The 21,628-nt window shown below is 40.4% G+C and overlaps 1 protein-coding gene across 1 annotated transcript in view; it reads left to right on the top strand.

Annotated features, from left to right (window-relative positions):
• The first annotated feature begins 4,660 nt into the window (after positions 1-4,660).
• The window catches only part of LOC124615301 (NFX1-type zinc finger-containing protein 1-like), a 268,918-nt gene continuing 251,950 nt past the window's right edge, over positions 4,661-21,628 (top strand). The window contains exon 1 of the mRNA XM_047143088.1: positions 4,661-4,823. The gene's annotated coding sequence lies outside the window, so the exon portion shown is untranslated. The remainder of the gene's footprint in view (positions 4,824-21,628) is intronic.

Raw genomic sequence — 21,628 nt, 5'->3', positions numbered from 1 at the left:
CGATAGGCTACAATCCGACCTTTATCAAAGTCGGAAAGGTGATGTTACGCATTTCTCCTCCTTACAGGAGGCATCACAACAACGTTTCACCAGGCAACGCCTGTCAACTGCTGTTTGTGTATGAGAAATCGGTTCGAAACTTTCCTCATGTCACCACGTTATAGGTGTCGCCACCGGCGCTAACCTTGTGTGAATGCTCTGAAAAGCTAATCGTTTGCATATCACAGCATCTTCTGCATGTCGGTTAAATTTCGCGTCTTTAGCACGTCATCTTCGTGTCGTAGCAATTTTAATGGCCAGTAGTGTATTACCGGTAGGTTCGAACAACACGCAGGTATTATGGAGATGCTTCGGGAACCCAAATGGGAATGCCGGAGCGAAGGTGACGTTCTTTTCGAGAAACACAACTGAGAAAATTTAGAGAACTGGCATTTGAAACTGACTGCAGAACGGGTCTACTGCAGTCAACATACATTCCGAGTGAGGACTCCGAAGATAAGAGAAATTATGGCTCGTACGGAGCAATATAGATAGTCGTCCCTCTATTTGTGAGTGGAACAGGAAAGGAAATGGCTAATACAGGGTACCATCCGCGGAGTATGTGTGTAGATGTAGATATCCCATAAAACAGGATTTTTCTGTAACAGAGGAATTAGTGAGCTGTTCCGATTTCATCATAAATTTTTCCACAGAAGTACACACAGTAAACACACAATGTAGCAACTGTTTGCCGTCTGGTTGTCGCCGCATTCTCCGAAGACGAGACGGGATCCGTGGGATAAGAGGGGCGGGATCCTGCCCTCCCACTCCCTAAGAAATTTTTTCAAAGTAAAGGCGTTTACAGGTCCACGTACCGGTGTATTAGTTTCCATTTCTCAGCTAATTTCCGGAAAATAAAGTATCACAGGGCCAAAGAGTCTCTAAAATGGCACGGAATTAAAAAAAAATTACGACCTACCCTAAAGCAAGACACTTCTCTTTCAAAGACGTTGCTAGGTGTTCTGCTGCCCTAGGCGAGAAACGAAAAATTAACGCCTCCTCCTCTTTACTGCCACCGGTCTCCCCGATATCCCCTCCCCCGCCCCCCTCCCAGTGACTACCAACATCAAAAAGGCACAACAATGCAAACCTCCTATTATTCTTTTAATCATTAAACTAAGGTGACCAGACATCCTGATTTTCTGGGGATAGACCTCAATTTTCATGTTTTGCCCTCAATTTCTTTAAAACAGATGGAGGGAAACAAATGTCCTCAGTTTCTTATTTTTGGTCCTCAATTTTTGGAACTTCCAAAAATACAGTAGAGCGTCGATTATCCGAACGTCGGTCAACCGAACGACCACTTAACCGAACTGAGTACTCGCTCGCACCTGTTACTCTCCCACCCTACCATCCACCATCCCCCTCACTCCCAAATCAAGCAATAGATTGCCACGAATGTGATGAAGAAGACGTTCATGACTGGATGAATATCGATGATGCAGATCCAGGACACCAAATCATGCAGGACAGCGAGATTGTAAACATCGTCACTGATAAAGATGATGCCGCCAGCATCTCATCAATCAGTGCTCCAGAAAGTGAAGATGAAAGTATACCAATAGCTTCTGAGGCGTTCACTTGTTTAGATACTGCCTTGCGATGGTCTGAATCCGAAGAGGAAAGTGACCAGTTTCAGATATCTGCAATGAAAAAAGTACGCGACTTAGCTGCTCGTAAGCGTGTAGGCTTGCTTAGACAGACCAAAATAAAGGATTTTTTTAAACGTTAATTTTGTATACTGTGTGTATTGTTCATGCAAAATGCGTATGTAATATGTATATATTTTTGTTTAATAAACTGTGCCACATACTATATATTCCTACTGAAGTTGCCTTTGTATGTTACTTTGTAATACTAAAAGAAATGCCTGTTTTTATGAATAAATTTACTGTACAGTACTTCTTTTTGGCAAATAAACATGTGCAGTTCGATTATCCGAACAAACCAGTTTTCCAAACACCCATGTCCCCCAATTACTTCGGATAATCGACGCTCTACTGTAATTGAAATAGGAAGAATGTGTTGAACGTTTTAAAACAGAACTAAGCCGAGTATACCAGTGCAACAAAACTTGGCATCAGTTATTTAATTGGAAGAAATGGACTATATATGCATAAAACTATTTTCTGGTGCGAATAAATTTTTCCCTGAATTTAGCGCTATACTGATGGAAGACATGCCGAAGCATCAGACTAGGTTCTCTGGATAGTCGTAGTATTATATCGTTTCTGTTTTAATTGAAATAATTTTAGAATGAGGAATAAATCTCATCTTATTCAGCATCCACTTTCTAGCGATTAAACAAATAAATGACGCTTTGTTTGCATTTTCTGTTGAGACTTATACAAATTTTATTGGTCGACTCGATGGCACAGTGGTCTAAGCGATTGGCTTCGGATCATTCTTCCGAGATGGGTCCGTGTTTGAATCTAGGTGAGGCATGGATGTTGTGTTTGTCTAAATGTACTGGTTCTTTCCCTTCCCTGGTTCCCTGGAGTCAGTGGCCCGAAATTAGTAACAGGTGATTGCTTATAGCCCATTGAGTTGCTCACGGTGCTAGTCAAACTGTAAAAAAAAAAAAAAAAAAAAAAAAAAAAAAAAAAAAAAAAAAAAAAAACCTTTGTTAAGTACAAAGTTGTTTCTTCAAGCGAAGTTACTGGACTTTGAGTATGCCTTCTTCTGTGCAGTAAGTGTTTGAGTAAGCCGGCACGGTAGCTCAGCGTGTTCGGTCAGAAGGTTAGCTCCCTCTGTAATAAAAAAAAAACTGAGTTAAACGATCAACAACGAACTTAAACGGATGTCTTAAAAAAATGTTGTGAATTGGATTCGCGGACATGCCATTAACTATCTATTTGGACAAACTGTAGACTCTGTACTCGATTTTTGGACATACCTCAATGGCCGTCATTATGTCGTTGTTCGTCACCCAAAATATAGACAATATTTCTCGAACTTCCTTGGGAGTGCTTTCCACGACCCCTCTCGCAGCTGGAATGTGTTAAGCCAAGAGAGAAGAAGGTTTCCTGTTTGAACCAATGAACAATTCTGAACAATTGAACGGAACACATGAATTTCGAGAAGACGTCACTCAACATATTACCAGGGGCGCAGAAGGCCTCTGATCAATTACACAACAAAAATAAACAAAAAAAAAAAATTGAGAAAAAGGAAGATTTTGTTTTGTTTGTAAGGATAGCCCTAGCCTTGATTTCCCATATTTCCCCTGGTATATAGGCAGCTCTCTGGGGTAGGTTTAGTCAGGAGCCAACGCCTGAAGTGGACCAGATTTTTTTGTTATAGGATGAAAAGTTGCGGTGGCACTTAGGTTTTTTTTTAGTTCCATTTTCCTAAGGGGCTTTAAAATAAGAGAGGAAAATATACACTAAGGGGAAAAAAACAAAAAAAATTGAGTGGTAGTCAAACTGTAAAAAACCCTTTGTTAAGTACAAAGTTGTTTCTTCAAGCGAAGTTACTGGACTTTGAGTATGCCTTCTTCTGTGCAGTAAGTTTTTGGGTTGAGATTTTTTTCTTGTGCGGAATCACAACGAAATTTCAGTACGAAATGAAAACGTAACTTGGTTTTTATGTGCTGCCCCCTATGAACATCATTTAAAAATTTTCAGAAGGATGATAGTATTTTTTTCTTATTTTACACTTATTTCACATTAAAAGTATCACTCAGAATTATTGTACGTTTACTGGACAATCGGTTCCTTGCTCTAATTTTTGGCAACACAGAGCACTTGCCCCGCTCCAGCGCTCGACAGAAATGAATCGAGGTTCCGTTTCGGACTCTATAGCGGCCGGCTTAAGTTTTGAGATAGGTAGAGACAATGTGTTTACTTGCGTCAACGTGAGCAAAGACTTAAGCAACTGTTCCCTATACTTTTGAAAACAAATCCGTGTTCTAATTTTTTCTCCTCATTTGCTCAGTTTTTTGCTGTTTAATTTGAGATTAATTTTTTACGCCCCTAAAATTTTGCCAACTTAAGGCGGCCGCCGTGTCTTGCTTTGGTAGAAACGGCCCTGTTCTCAGTTGCTTGCGTTTCAGCCTCTACATGTGAATGGATTTCCGGCCTCATTGTCAGAAGAGAACATTCCTGCCAAGTAAAGTCGCCGATTATTTGTGCCCGCTCCCAGAACTGAACTCTGAACACTATCTGTTAGCGGACTGTGCCGCTGCGTCACACAAACAACAGACCACTGCTGGCCTCCGTAGTCGCAAGGAAAGCTAGCTGTTGTGCTCCGGCCACTCCATGTAGCGTGTGGAAACTCCCATATAACGCTGCAAAGTAACGAAAAGCCAGCGATTTGTCTTACGGGGAGAACATTGTGTATGAAATAACTATTCAGCATCGCGTGGTACTGTCTTAAGATCGATTGCGTTGCTTGTGAGCCAATAATACCGACCTTATTACCGTGTTCACCTTTTTATGTTGAACAAAATCAATAAAGTTGAAATAAGTAAGCCGGTGTATAGAGTTATGAAAAGTGGATAAAAAATTGTGGAACGCTTTTTTTGTGCGTTGCGTAATAACTGCGTTTCAGCGTAGCGGTACGTCATTGCTGTACTTCCCCTACTTCGTTAAGTTCGTCTCCATCTCGAGGCGATGTGTGTTGCAGCCGCAGTGTTGTGTTTGTGGTCGAACAGAGCGGTTACAGTGCAGTGTGCTCAGAGTGAAACAAATGGGCAGTTCTGATTATTCCAGTACAGCAAAAGAAATACGATATCAGTACACAAGAGTTTGATGTTATCGTAGTTAAATCCTAGCCTACTGCAGGTAAGAAAATTTGCATTTGTTGATTGATTACCTCCACTGCGAACATTCTCAGTGTACTGTACTTTATTAGCATAATTTAACATTCATACTTCGAGAGTCGATTTTATAGATACTGCCTTTGTTTCTGTATAAACCTTACTTGTTAGAGAACAAAGTATCCTGATTTCTCTTTCGGAAATACGTTTCATATTGTAGGCAGGCAACATGACCTTGGTTTGCACGTGTATCTGAGTGTTGTAACATGTAATGAAGGACATTGCCTATAGTAGGTAAACAAGAACCAGTGCTGTACGTTTGTTCTATCGTACCGGTATTCGTTTGTGTTTCTTTACAAATGACACTTTTGTTTCTAATCTGAACATTGCTGTGATCACTGACAGTCCCCTCTCAGGCTTTCGGGAACGAACAGTATACTTAATCAAATCTTATGTTTTTATACAAACGCTGTAGTTTACCAAATGATTACGTAACATTATCATGCTTAACGTAAAGTGTAGTCTCTACGAAAGAAACTTGTCTTTGTGTTATTTTTGTGTATACCAGTATTAGCAGACATTATTTCAATACATTATTACATGTTTGCAAGTTACCAATTATTTCAGTAGATTATTATATGTTTGCAAATTACTTGTACTTAGCGTCGAGTATGTGTAACAGGTTGTTTTACATTGTGCATCGTGATATCGTACTTGAATATTGCAGTAATGATTACTACTTTATTTGAAAAATGAATTACGGTACGAATCAGATTTTTCTTTGCTGATTTAGAAATTGTGGTTATGCTTCGGGAATGAAATTGACATCTACGCATCAAGAATATAGTACCTAGTACCAGTAAATTCATAGGGAAGTGGCAATGTCATTTTTTATAAAAAACATAGCTTAATGTGTCATCAATTGTCATTAAGTTAGTAATTTTGTAGTCTCGTTTATCATTTTTTTCTATGCAATGTTCCCATATTCATTCACTTCATGTAGTAGCTCATGTTCTGTTTATGGCTTGTTTTTCAGTAGTGTCTACTGGCAGTTTAGTATCAATGTCAGCTACACATGATGATGTAGTAATATGTTAATTCATTCATACATTATACTGCACATATCCCACCATGGAGTACAACCTTAGGGATAGTTACTTGCATGTTAAAGTGGGTCATGATTGGGATCTGAATATTATGTGAAACATGTTTGTTTACAGATGATGTACATTTTCTCAGTGAAACTGGCAGACCATTTGCTTGATTGTATATTACATTAATCGTGAGGTGCTCATAATTTTTGATACTGTGATTTGTTTTTCACTAGCTTAAATATTTAGAAATCATTGTGTGGGGCTGGAGTAGTTGTCAAACATGCATCAAACAAGTTAAGGTATAAATTTAAGAGGGAGTTGCAGCTATTAAATGGTTCAAGTGTGGTATTGGAATGCCCTGGGAGTCTTGGTTTTGGTGACAGTCTGATATGTACCACAGCCTGAGGTGAATGTTAGGTTGAAAGGTGACAGTTTGGTTCCAGGTTGGTGAAGCTAGTGTATGTGAAAGGTTAACAAAGGTTGTGGTAACAAATTGACAGGTAGAACATGGTGAAGCTAGTGTATGTGAAAGGTTAACAAAGGTTGTGGTAACAAATTGACAGGTAGAACAGCCTGATGTTTATTTCTGTATACTTTATATTCTGAATCATTACTATATGGGTAGGTAGGCACACTACATAAATTCAGACATGCTGAAATTGACAGGAAAACTTTGAAATAGGTACTGCTTCCTTAGTTATATGAGAGGCTGTCCATCCTTTATTACTAACTTGATATTTTATTTCAGTACAGTACATTGTTATTCATCACAGAACATCTTCAAAGCCATAAACATAAAGACCTGTTTAGTATGGGCATTATTACCTGAATTATCATGAAAGTGATTATTGTATTCCTAAAAAACAGGTGATTTGTTTCAAGAGTGGCTAATAAAGCAAAACTTCAGTTTTATTTTGACTTTTCCAATTTTTTGTTTGTTGGTAGCCGGTTAGAGACCATCTCACCAGTTTGCAGAATCTCACTTTGTACCCTAGACAACGAGGTGAAGGCTAAATGAAATGAATTTTTTGTCATTTATTAAAAGATTTTTAATTTTAGCTACATATGCCATGGAGAGTAAAGGTACAAGAAAGTGCTTGTAATAATTCCTAGGTCTAGCCTGTACAAGGTGTAAAGTTATTTACTTTACACCATGTAAAGTTATGTACTTTAAACTATATTCTGTAAACTCTTTGACGGAGTGAGCATTGAGCCATTGGGGGACATAAAAAAAAGTGAAAATTTGCTAGCTTTTCAAACAACTCTCTTAAACTAGCAAGTTTTTATTCTCCTTTTGTGGTCTGCCTGTGTGTGTGTGTGTGTGTGTGTGTGTGTGTGTGAGTGAGAGAGAGAGAGAGAGAGAGAGAGAGAGAGAGAGAGAGACTCAGTGCTTCTACTATTGAGTGAGTGATCTCCTTTACTCCTAAATTATTTACATTCTATCAGAACATTCCTTCCCACATTTACGCTATGTTCTTATTGCTGATGCTCACTGAATAAGTACTTCATTTACTTGTTCTGCATTGTGTACCAAATTTTATGAAATATTCAAATTCTTGTGTGGTAGCTAGCTAATATAATAAGAGGTGACCGAATTTGACATTCACATTGGTGAATTGCATGGAGGGCAGAAAACAATCAAATATATGCATACTCATAATTCTTCATGGTTGTCCAGCATGAATGAGAGTAAAAATATTCTACACCCACAATAACAGTGGCAGTTATCTGTTCGTGATCCTGGCTGTGGTGCCAATTTTATTGGATTCTGTTAGAGGACTTTGAATTGAATTGAATTTATTTGATCCTGTAAGATTACATTGTGTACAGTAAATGTACGTGTAATATAGGATATGTCAAAGTATTAACATTCTTTATCACTTATTTTTCTACACCTTTAGCTTACATTTTTACGTCACTGATAATGAGTAACAATATACACAAATTTAATGGCATAAGTATTCTGCAACACGGTAAAACTCTTTTTCAATGAGATAGTCTTTAAGTTTCTTTGGAAAGTCATTGTGAAGTACACTATCTTGCAGGTTTTTGGGCAGACTTCTTAGTAGTCTGATACCAGAGTACTGGGGTCCTTTCTCTAGCATTGCCAGTCAGTGGGGTATGCTCCGTACTTCATTGTTCCTTCTTGTATTGTGGGTGTGTACACTAGCATTTGTAATCCAGTCCTCACTACCTTTTGTGATGTACATTATTGTTTTGTACATATACAACGATGAAAAAGTTAAGATACCTAAATTCTTGAAATAGTTTCTGCACGTTTCAGAGGTCTTTCTTCTTAAAATGGTCCTAATTGCTTGTTTTTGTAATGTGAACACTTGGTTTGTCTCTTGTTTGTTTGAGTTTTCCCACACAGTCACTCCATACTGTAAGTATGGTTCGAAAAGTCCACTGTACTAATGTGGATCAGTGAAGTTATTCTCTCATGCATTTGCAGCAAATATAAGAAAAGTCTAGGATGTATTTAACCAATCAGTAGATATTAAATCTTAGCACACCACATTATTTGAAAATTTGTTTAAACTATAAAAACTGTATTTGTCTTCCGGACCACACATTCAAACAATGGAAACTCTTGGATGGAATGTAACAGTTGTTAGATCATACATTCAAGTGGAAATGGATACATGAAGTGTAACTAGTTATGTACTAGCCACAGTTTCTGTGCTCATAGTGACAAACTATATTTTATTACAAAGTGGTTTTAATTAAACTTTTGCTATGTATTGTATGGGTGCCCAACTTTATATATATGATGTTCACGCTGTGTGCTGCAGGACTTGAGTTGTTCGTGTGTTAGTGCCAGGACTGGTCGTAAGGTACTTTTATGGTGACATAGGGTTGAAACACAAATCTCAGGTTGCAGACAGTCTACATGGGTGTGGACAAGATGAGGAGGAATTTACTCATAAAGCTGTTTAATCAAAACAACAGCAGTACTGCTGCTCCACTTAAACAAGTATTGATGCGTAAAGGAATATGATGAGGTCTTCTTTCTGCACTGGGCATGAAGAAAATGATTCAGAAGTTCAAAAACTAACTGACCCAGAGAGAGGCCGACAGCCAATCGTGCCACAAATTGTTGATGGTCTGTTGCCATGACTGAGAATGCTGGATGCAGTGTACGATCTGCAAGCAGCACGCGAGCTGTATTAAGACAGCCAACATCCTACCTGAGATATTTTGAGCTGCAGTAGAGCAATCTGTAGTGTGGTTCCAGGCTGTCATGGGTACAGATTGCCATCATATTGACACTGCTTGTAACATGAAGTGTAAACACAATATGCACTTAACAAACATTACACTTCTGTGTGGAAATTAAAAGGCATTTCTTTCAATGGTTTATTCATTATTTCTCTTTCACATTCCTTACAAATGTTTCCACAAAGTTTCATTGTTCTTGTTCTATGACGACGTGTTTTTCATGGGGCCCCTACGATAACTACCTTGTATTTTATCTGGTGCAATGTGTACAACATATGAACACAAGCAGATCAAAGAGGTTGACAGCATGTTAAATTTCTGGGCTTACAACTTGATAGTAAATTCAGTTGGGAAGAGCATACCACAGAATTGCTGAAGCACTTAAACAAGTCTGTATTTGCAATGTAAATTATATTAGGTATGGGAGATATAAAAAAACTTCCATACTTTGCTTACTTTCAATCTATTGTAACATATGCAATCATATTCTGGGGTAACTCATCAAACCGAGCAAATGTTTTTAGAGTGCAAAAAGCACGTAATAAGTCTCCATTGTGGTGTAAATTCAGGAACATAATGGAGAAACCTGTTCAAGGAACAGGGTATTCTAGCCACTGCTTCTCAGTATATTTATTCCTTAATGAAATTTGTTCAAAGTAATGTCCATTTCCAACCAGTAGCTCAACACATAGTATCAGTACTAGGAATGAGAACGATCTGCATAAAGACCTAAAATCATTTACCTTGGTCCATAAAGGGGTCCACTATGTAGGACACACATTTTCAATAAATTTCCAGCAAACATTAAAAGCTTGGTTTCAGATAAAGCACTGTTTAAACAGAGTTTGAAAGACATCTATCAACTCCTCCTACTCTATGGATGAGTACCGTAACAGGGACTGTAAGACCAGAATACCACATTGAGTAAAGATGACTGTTATATTTCAGTTTTGATGCACCTTGATCATGGCAGTCAAGATTGTATTTTGTGTATGATAAATTTATTAAAAGTGCATAACTGTGTTTCATTATGACAGTGTATTAATTCTGTACATATTAATAGTTCCAGTTTACTATAGCTAATGTATTCACATATTTTGAAGGTCTCCTGACAAATGATCAGGGAAGTGAGTTTATATTAGATGTTATGTATTTTTTATTTTGTAGGCCTTCTTTCTGACAAGTTCCACACTCTCAAGAATCATTACATTGTTGGGTCTTTGGATTGAAAACTGAAGCTAATCTAATCTAAATTGTGTATGATCAAGAGAACATTGTACCATAGACCATCCTAAAGACAGCACAATGTAAGACACTGACCTCACATTGGGGAGGATGGGAGTTAACTCTGTCTACATTCTGGTGCAGGCTATGTGTGGTTTTCCTAAATCCTTTCAGGCAGATGCTGGTGGTATGTTTCCTTCAGCAAGTCCACTGCTGACCACCTGTCCTATTCTTGTAAAAGCATATTTACACATTATATTTGAATGTATATTCTGAGCTATCTTTTTTTCATTTTATTGTGCTGAAAAATCCTTTTATCATTGAGAGACGATTCCTGGATCAGTAAATAAAATAAATCTGAAGACTGCAGGAGTTACAAAATTAGTAATTCTAAGAAAGTGTACAACATTATCCTAGCTTTCAGTAATAGTTTTATTTTTTTTCTCACGGAGGTTTGGGGAATGTTAGAAAGATAGGCAGAACACTCCATCCTCAAGGCGAGAGGGTCCCACATGTGAGCAGTTGACCTTTGTGGAGTTGTGAAGCCTGCTGTGTTTGCGCCACTGCTTATCATCATGGTATGATGTCTGAAGGTGGTCAAAAACTGACTGAAACTGTTAACTACAAAAATAAAGGTTTCTTGCAGTTGAAACTGTTTATGTTCATTTTAATGAATTCAATATATTGTGTTTTATGCAGTGATTTCTTCTACTTCTTGCCATTTTGCCTAGTTGCTCTTGTCCTTCCTTCACTATTTCATTCCTCTCTTAATTCTCCCTTTCAAGACATAGAAATTCCAGATTGGAACATCAACAATATTAGGAAAACTATAAATAGCTATTCACCTTGAAGACGACATGTTGAGTCGGAGACAGGCACAATGAAAAGACTGTTATAGATTATTTCTTTTGGCCAATGCTTTCTGTGGCATAGAAAATACACACACATTCACACAAGCAAGCAAACTTTGTGCACACATGACCGCTACTACCGGCAGCTCTGACTGGAATGCCCCCTTTCAAAACCCTTCACAACCATTGAGCCTTTCAATTTATCTGTGTCCATGTCCATAATTTTCTACCTTTCTGTAACTTTTCAAGCTCTTAATGTGAAGCTCATAAGCAATAAATTAATTAAAGCTCATAAGCAGCTGAAAAGCTGGTTTTGAAATCTGTCTTACTTTAAAATAATCAGTCTGAAACCTTTCAGTGTCTCTAGGTCTTTTATACATATAAAACTGCCTTCCGCGATTCTTAAACCAAGTGTTGGCAAGTATTAAGTTATGCGCTGTTCAGAATTTTACTGGGTGTCTTCCCCTATCATTCCTTCCTCCAGTCATTGATCTACTACTTTTCCTTCTCTTAATTTTATCAAATGAGAGTACACCATCACAATTGAATTTTCAACTTCTTTAAGTGTCTAAATAATATAATTGCCCCATTCTTTCAATATCTTTATCATCTGTGGATCTAGTAGGCACATAAACTACTATTATTGTGGTTGGTGATGACTTCTTGTCTGCATTGGCTATGATAATGTGTTCAGTATGTTGTTCATAGTAACTCGCCCACATTCCTATTTTCTTATTCATTATTAGATCTACTCCTATTTGATTTTTTATTTACAGCTGCACACAACTGACCACCTTCCACCTCACTTCACTAATTTGCACTACATCAAAATTCAAGCTAACCCTCTCATTTTTAAATTCTCGAGCCTGCCTCTCAGATTAAGGGATTTAATATTTCATCCTCTAACCCGGAGAATGTCACTTTTATTCCTCCCCAGGCACATAAACTACTATTATTGTGGTTGGTGATGACTTCTTGTCTGCATTGGCTATGATAATGTGTTCAGTATGTTGTTCATAGTAACTCGCCCACATTCCTATTTTCTTATTCATTATTAGATCTACTCCTATTTGATTTTTTATTTACAGCTGCACACAACTGACCACCTTCCACCTCACTTCACTAATTTGCACTACATCAAAATTCAAGCTAACCCTCTCATTTTTAAATTCTCGAGCCTGCCTCTCAGATTAAGGGATTTAATATTTCATCCTCTAACCCGGAGAATGTCACTTTTATTCCTCCTGATGACGACATCATCCTGAGTAATCCCTGCCAGTGATCTGAGTGTGGGTCTATCTTACGTAAGAGTTTGCCGTCATCCAAGATATTAATTATGGTTGTAGTGAGATATGCACCTGCCAAGACGGCTGGTGGAAAGGGGGCACTAACTGTCCAGAAAAAAGACATTTTCAGTGTCATTTCTACAGTATCATTTTGTCCAAGTAGCAACATAAAGAAATGACTGCTAGCGAACAGACACCTATCGTTAATGTGGTTTATGTGGTAAAAAGTACTCGGTTGACACAACTGCCCCGTACACAATTGGCTTATCTTCAACAGTAGAGTTCTTGCAGTTATTTCCCTATGATATGTGGGGTCTCAAAGGTCGATGAGTGGGTGCTGAAGCAAATATGCTGTTTGACTGAAGGGTTCCAGTTTTCATCAATTTATGATGATTGAGAACTGCAGCAAGATGTCATGGTGGCGAAAGCTAGCAAGAAAGGAGGAGAGACTATGTAATTTACTTGCACCACCAGCCATTACTTTTTCTGCTCCCAATTTTAGGTTGGTTCGATTTGCTGTGTGTATAAAAAATAATTAAAGGATCAGCCTTCTGTGGCTGATTAATGATAGTGTGGGAATTGCAGTCAGGCACAATGAAGACACACAGGCCTTCAGTCACAGTCTTCTTCAGAAAAATAAACACACATCATTTGTTCATAAAAGCAATGACACTTCAGGTGCACGTGATCACCAACTGCAGCAGCTCGGACCAGATAAGTTTGTTTTAATTCCATAGACCCAAAAAATGAGATCTGTGGAACAAAACCTGAATATAATCTCCAAAAATTGTGCCTGTCTGCAACTTAAAATGGGCCATCTTTATGGTAAGTAGCAATCTGCATTTTCCTACAATGTTGATATCCCAACCTAAAGTTTCCATTGTTTGATGTTGCTGGAATTGTTAGTTGTCATCCCTATAAAGAGCTCAAGTTCACTCTCCTGCTGATCATTGCCTGCACTGCTGAAGCATCTGCCTATGTGTGTGTGAGTAAAAAATTGCAGAAAGGAAATGGTAATTGTAAGGGGGGGGGGGGGGGGTTGCAGCATCTGCAGTTGTGCCAGGGTCATAGGATCATCTCAGAATGGGCTACCATCATATTACAATAGAGCTGCATGCCATATGGAAAAATAGCAGCTGTAATTTCCCCTTGTTTTCAGCCCTTCACAGTACCAACATAGTAAGATTGTTTTGGATAATGTTGCAAGGCCATTTCAGTCAATCATCCAGGCTGTTGTCGCTGCAGCAATTGAAAAGGTTGTAGCTCCGCTTTAGGAATCGTACATTACTCTGGCTGCCCAAAATACTCCTCCATGTGGTTGTGCCAATGGTAAAGCCATATGTATCAATGAGGCACACAAATTACCATAATGTTGCAATATTCATGGTTTCTACATATTTTAAGCAGTCTGAGAACACTTCCATCTTACATGATTACAATACTCATGTTTCACAGTTCTGCACACTTATGTTCCTTCCTTGTTTACCATTGGGCACAGTTTTATTGATCCTCTAAATCACTCTGTCATAATCCCAAAGAAAATGTCTTGGACTGCCAATTTTGTGCAGTTGTCCTGAAATAGTAATTATTTGCATATCTAGGCCTGTAACAGACTTCATGCAAATTTCAATATTTATTGTATGCTTTCTTCAGGGTGTTGTAATTTTAATGGGTTGCGTTGTATTTACTTTTTGATTTTATGTAAAGATTCATGTAATTGAAGTGGCATATACATGTCCATTGTGTGTACAACACATAAGTCTGAAACAGACTGCCAGTGCTCTGAATTTTATTTGTAATGCAAATATTTAAAACAGTGCCATACATGTGAGCATAGTTTGCATATGGGGTAGTGCAGCACAATATACGTGAAGATTGGGCACTTTTGTAATGCTGTGGATTACCCCTGTCACTACATAATAGTAGTAGTAAAAGAGTAGAATCTCAAAGCTTTGAGTTGATTAGCAGTAGTTGATTGGTGTTATGTTTCAGTCAGATAACATAATACATAGTCCACCAATGAAATAATGCAAAGGTGCAACACAGTTGCAGCCATGGTTTATCACTATAAATTAAAATGTTCCCATGATTCATAAGTTATCAACAGCAGAGACACACAGATATCAGAGGGTGAACAGTACTGACTGCAAAATTTTCCAGTAATGGTTCTTGCATACACGGAAACAATGAGGGCAAAACTGCAAGTTTCCAGGTCTGCACAGCATAGATAAACAGGAAAGTGCAAATCCACAGAACTCCATATGACGACACTGTCGATACGGCAGTGTGATTGCCTCTACCCAAGGAGTGACAAGTCGGATCTTGGTAAAAACATAATTAATGGTTGAAGGAACCACTGCACGTGAAAACCCAAGTGTGATGACATCTTGCTGCACTCCTCCTGTCCGACCTCACATCACAACGTCGTGCTGGCTTGTTTCAAATTCTCTGAGCGAGTGATCATCTACGAAAACTGCAAGTTAAATTTGTATTGCCTGTCAGGGCATCAGTGAAAGAAGGCACTGGGCAGACAGAGATAAAATGAACTGGAGTCTCCAGGGCTCAATAGTGCACCTGCGCGAAATGTGCAGATTCTGATTTTTGATCTCGGTACAGCACACTGTTTTAATCTGCCAGCAAGGCCCCTGCAGGTCCGGGGGTTAGATTAGGTCGGAGGTATTACTGCCTGTCATAAGAGGCGACTAAAAGGAGTCTCAAACGTTTCAGCCTTTACGTGATGGTCCCCTGTAGGGTTTTGACCTCAATTTTTCAAAATTTTCCCGAAGAGCAAGCCAATCGGGGAAGGGTGCCTTACACGGTGCATCGTGTCCATCATGCACTGAGACCTGTCGCACCCTTCGTCAACGAGGATCTGCACTTCGGCTCATTCTCCAACTGTTGGGCGAGGTCACCCTCCTGGGTGCATATTTTTCCATCAACTGTGGAGTATCGTTTTCTATGCTGATGATGATAATGGACTTGTTTGCTTGGTTGCACTTGATATCCAGCACGGTAGCCAGTCTGTTGTGGTGGGGCCACCGTGTACCCTGTTGGTTGTAGTCCACTGAGCACATGGAGATCTCTCTACTGATGCCTGCGCTGTTAACTCCCCACAATGCCGAGGAGTAGATGTCAGCCACCCCGGGGCATCGGGACTCGCAGCAATGGCCATCCTGCCAGGTGGCCTGTGCTACAGCTGGGTGGTGCCTGTGGGGAGGGCCCCTGGTCGGAGTGGGTGGCGTCAGGGCAGATGGCACGCCATGAAGCGTAGTACGTCATCTTGCTGGTGGTCCACTGTCAGCAGTCTCTAAGTGGGCAAAGTCTAACTTTAATGCTACAAAATATGACCCCAAGTCGTTCCCCTCCTGGCCACACCATGGGAGGAACGCCACGCTAAGGATGGCAGCGGACCTTATTCGCCCCGGTACGTTCAAGACCTGATGGAGAATATTTCATGATGAAGAAGCCTCTGTTTTTTGTTGAGTAGAGGTGGCAAAAAATAACGTAACTGATAGAAATAACCGGTTACTGAGAAGTAACGGTTACTGCGATAACCGTTCCTCTGATTCTGGCAGTTATTTCAATAACTGTTTAGTGTCAACAGTGCCTCGCGCCATCTGTTGACCGAAGATCGTACTGCGCATTTAGAGGCGTTCTATAGACCATGGGAATAACTGTGAGACTGCGCGCCATCTGTTGATAAGAACTGTGTACTATTTCGTGGGCCTTCGTTACTTTTAGCATAAACAATTAAATAAAGTTAATGTCCGAGCCGTGGCTGATAGGAGCTGCAGTACAGGCATTAACAAGTACGGTCGTTCCCTTAAGTCACCGCCTTACGTGTTAATTTAGCTTGGACGGGTAGTACAAGGAAAGTTACTAAGGAATTCGAGCGACTATGGAAATAACTGTCAGAGCCGGTATTCTCCTCTGGCAGTTATCGTTATTGGCTCGTAGTTCTAGTTCTCTGGTTGTTATCGGGCTACCACCACAGATAACCTGGAAGCTGGTAACGGAATAACTGTGTGTCTAGACGTTCCTGACTCGGTGACTCCAGTTAAAGGTCGTAGTTCCAGGTGATATTTCCAGAGAGGATAGTAACTGGAGCGAACAAATATTTTCGTACTGCTACGGAAATAGCCGCTGGCCATCACGAATGACAAATAACATGTCAGAAAGTATAACATAACACAGTGGAATATAATAATTATTATCCTCATCATTTGTCAGGAGATTGTCAAAATACGTGAATATATCACAGTAACTGCTAATATTTACAGAATTGGTACACTGACAGAATAAAACACAGTTACATACTTTTAATAAATTTATCGTACACAGAATACCCGATCTTGACTGTTGCAACCAAGTGCTGTCAAAACTGAAATATAGCAGAATTTTTACCTAAGCTGGTCCATCAGTCTCTGTTACGATATTCATCTACAGAGTAGAAGGAGGGGTCACTGGAAGCGTCTGATTCCACCCGTCTGCTTCGACGTCAAGGTGTCGTGGTGTGTGAATGTCATTACGGCACGGTGTTTATGAGTTGGTTTTTGTGTGTGTGTGTGTGGGGGGGGGGGGGGGGGCTGTCGATCTAGGTTGCAGTGCCGGAATTTGCTGGTGGTAATTAATTTTTTTTTTTTCTAGCTGTGATGTTTTGTGTATTTATGAAGTATTGAATGTGATTTAATTTATGTAGGGATGATTGATTTGTGGACTTTTGGGATTGTGGTTTTATTTTTCGCAGTTGTAGGTGTTGATCTTTTGGCATCAGTAGCTGTGGTGGACCTATATAGGTCACCGGATAATGACCGATTCCCATTTTCATAATTGTGTGTGTTGATGTTTTAGTATCGTCATCTGAGGTTGACCTATGTAGGTCAAGGGAAATGTCTGATTCCAATTTTCGTACTTTTAGTTGTGGGTATTGGTGTTTTGGTATGGTCACCTATAGTTGACCTATATTGTTCAAGGGAAGTGTCCGATTCCTGCAGATTTTTGTTGGTGTAGCAGAATGCTGTATTTTTTTTCATTTTGTTCTTCATTTTGTGTTTTGGGATCATGGTGTGTTTTTTTTACTAGCTTGTCCTCACCCTAAAACCCCCAACTTCCCGCAGTTGTCCCATTGGTTTGATTGTATTTTTGGTGGGAAATGTTATTGTATTATTTATATGTATCTTCGTGTTTGTTGCCATGTATATGTAGTGGCGTCATAGACACACTTAAAATAGACATTTCCGGCATATTGATGATGGGTGGAATCAGACACTTATGTATCAAATAGTCATTCAAACACACTGTAAACCGTGCCTTATCTGAAACCAAGTTTTTAATGGTTGCTGACTTGCTGGCAGCTTATTGAAAATGCATGTTCCTGAATATTGGACCCCTTTTGGACCAAGGTAAGTAATTTTAGGTCTTTATGTAGATTGCTGTTCCCATTTCTAGTACTGATATTATGTATTAAGCTATTGGTTGGAAATACTTGTAACAAATTTCATTAAGGAATAAATATACTAGGAAGCAGTGGTTAGAATACAAAGTCCCTTGAACAGGTTCCTACATGATGTTCCTGAATTGATGCCACAAACGATTTTTATTACACGCTTTTACATGCGAAAAACTTTTGCTACGTTTGATGAGTTACCACAGAATATGTTCCCTTATGAAATAATAGAATGAAAAAATGTGGTATGCCCTTCCCAACTGAATTTATTATCGAGTTGTAGTCCCAGAAATGTAACACTGTCAACCTTTTCGATCTGCATGTCTTCATATGTTATAAACATGCTGTCGCTGGAGAAATCGAGCAGTTTGCAAATCTGACATAAAACTTGGATTAGCGTACTCACACTTTCCCCAATAGGACTAGCTTTTACAGCACAGGAGTAAACGAATCTGTCACATTACGTATATTTTTTGTTGTATTACAAGGCTGTACACTTTATTCTATTATGTGAGCAGCACAAGAAATTAAGCTTCGAATTTAACCTACAGTACTCAGTTTACATATTACTTCATACTTAAAAACGCACGTTGTTAACATTTTACTTAAACATTGCTTTGGCGAAGTTCCGCGTACTTTCTGTCGCAGCTGCGAAGATAATATTTCTAATTGCGACCGATAACCTACAAACATCGAATCTGAAACACTAATAATCGTTCTAACATCAACTAAAATGTACCCGGAGTTAATAAGCTGAGGTTATGACACGATTCATACGACATTCCTGCTATTTCACACTATTCGCAGTTATACTGATAACTAAACTGATGGATTCCAACTATGTCGTTATTTAACTGTCGGAGTTATCGGTATTCGCTAGCGAAAAATAACTTGGCAGTTATTAATAACCGTTAACGATAACGGTTATCAAAGAATAACTGGAACTGTGATAACGGTTACTCCAGAATAACCGTTTGGCCCACCTCTATTGTTGAGCATTTAAAGAACAAGTTTGGGGATGTTGAGGGCTTGTCCAAAATGAAATCTGGGTCAATTTTGATCAAATCGGCGTCCTCTGTCCCAGTCACAGGTGTTACTCCCTTGTGACAAGCGGGGGGACATTTCTGTAACCATCACGCCCCATAAGAGCTTAAGTATGGTCCAGGGTATAATATTTCACAGGGACCTTCTTTTGCAGAGTGACAGAGCTGCGCATCAATTTAGAACAGTGAAGTTTACATTTCACACGTTGTGTCCACCGGTGTCCAAGGGAAAATCAGGTTGCCATCGGTGCCTTCATCTTGGCCTTTGAGGGTGATACATTACCCGAGAAGGTCAAGGTGATGGTCTACCGCTGTGATGTAAAGCCCTATATCCCTCCCCCAATTCGGTGCCTTAAATGCTGGAAGTTCGGCCATATTCTTCCCGCTGTCACATGTCGAGATTGCAGATGCCCATCACATCCCAATACTCCATGTGCCCCGCCTACCATCAGTGTCAACTGCGGAGAGCACCATTCACATTGCTTATCTGACTGCAGGATTCTCCAGAAAGAAAGGAAAATCGTGGAGTACAAGACCCTGGACGGAGTGACCTTCAGTGAGGGCGCCACTACAACAGTTCTGGCACCATCAGCTCTGCCAACCCCAGTCACCTCTCAGAACTGGAAGACTACACCTGCCCCCTTGATGGTGGGGTGCCCTGTAGCTCCTGCACCACCTACTACAGGAGCAACACCTCCTCCCCTCCCCCTCCAACCATTGGGGTTATCAGTCCCCACTTCTGCACTGGAGAAGCGTAAGTCTTCTTTGATCCTCTCACTAGGAAGGGGTCCCATGGGCCTTGGGTCACTCCCTTCCTAGGTTTATGCTAGTGAGAAATATGATTATAGTTCTTTACGCACATGCTCAGTCCTGGAGACTGAATCAGTGAAGTCCTCTCAGCCAGGGAAACCCAAGGAGCAGCCAGATAAATCCAAAAAGAAGTTCGCCAAGACCAAGGGAATTGCAGTGGCACCCACACCACCGCCACCTACAAGCTCTGCATCTGCCGATTAGGTGGAGATTCTGGCGTCTGCTGAGGACCTAGATCTCGCTGGACCCTCAGACACAATGGATATAGACTGCTCAGGCAATAAGATGGTGGCAGCAGGTGACCCTGAAGCGTAAACTGTCTCATTGACTGTTCCATGCCTTCCCAGTCTCAAGATGATGCCATCCTCCAGTGGAATTGTGACATTTTTTTCCGCCATCTGGCTGAGCTACAGCAACTTTTAAGCTTTATACCTGCTTTTTGCATTGCCCTCCAGGAAACCTGGCTCCCAGCAATGCGGACCCCTGCCCTCCGCGGCTATAATGGATATTACAGGAACCATAGTGACTATAATCGAGTGTCAGATGGAGTTTGCGTTTACGTTCTAAACTCAGTCTGTAGTGACACTGCCCCTTCAAACCCCTCTTGAAACTGTGGCTGTCAGAATAAGGATGACGCGGGGAATAACTGTCTGCAATGTATATCTTCCTCCAGATGGTGCAGTACCCCTGAATGTAGTATCTGCACTGATTGATCAATTCCTTAAACCTTTCCTACCTTTGGGAGATTTTAACACTCATAACCCCTTGTGGGGTGGCACTGTGCTTACTGGCCCAGGCAGAGATGTCAAAACTTTACTGCCTCAGTTTGACCTTTGTCTCGTAAATACTGGGGCCACCACACATTTCAGTGTGGCTTATGATAGTTACTCGGCCATTGATTTATCAATTTGCAGCCCAGGACTTGTCGCATCTATCCACTGGAAAGCACATGACGACCTGTGTGGTAGTGACCATTTCCCCATCTTCCTGCCACTGCCCCTCCATCAGGCCCATGGATACCTGCCCAGATAGGCTTTAAACAAGGCGGACTGGGGAACTTTCACCTCTGCTGTCACCGTTGAGTATCCCCCACACGGGAATGTCGTTGTGATGGTTGTGCAGGTGTCTACAACAATCCTTCCTGTGGCAGAAAATGCAGTCACTCGCTCTTTCGGGTGCCCCCAGCAAAAGGCAGTCCCTTGTGGTCGCCGGAAGTCACTGAAGCAATTAAGGAGCGTCGGTGAGCTCTACAGCGGCATAAGCGGCACCCTTCCCTGGAGCACCTCATAGCCTTTAAACGGCTCCATGCCCGCTTTCACCAACTTATCAAACGACGGAAACAAGAGTGCTGGGAGAGATACATCTTGACCATTGAGTGCCGTATGTCACCTTCCCAAGTCTGGGCGAGGGTCAGACGTGTTTTCAGGTTCCAGATCTCAACATGTTATCCCAGTGTTAACATAAATGGCATGTTATCTACCGACGCAAACTCAATTGGTGAGCACTTTGCTCGAGCCTCTGCATCTGAGAATTATTCCCAGCCTTTCGCACTCTCAAATGGCGGCTGGAACAGAAAGTCCTCTTGTTCAATACACACCATAGTGAATCCTATAACTACCCATTTACAGAGTGAGAGCTCCTCAGTGTCCTTGCACATTGCCCCAATGCTGCTCCTGAGCCAGATCGGATCCACAGTCAGATGATTAAACATATCTCATCTGACTACAAGCAACATCTCCTCGTCATCTTCAACCGGACCTGGTGTGATGGTGGCCTTCCATTGCAATGGTAGGAGAGCACCATCATTCTGTTGCTCAAACCCCGTAAAAACCTGCTTGATGTGGATAGCTATCA

The sequence above is a fragment of the Schistocerca americana genome, chromosome 5 (genome assembly GCF_021461395.2).
Source record: "Schistocerca americana isolate TAMUIC-IGC-003095 chromosome 5, iqSchAmer2.1, whole genome shotgun sequence".
Lineage (NCBI taxonomy): Eukaryota > Metazoa > Arthropoda > Insecta > Orthoptera > Acrididae > Schistocerca > Schistocerca americana.
This window is presented reverse-complemented; position numbering and strand designations above follow the sequence as displayed.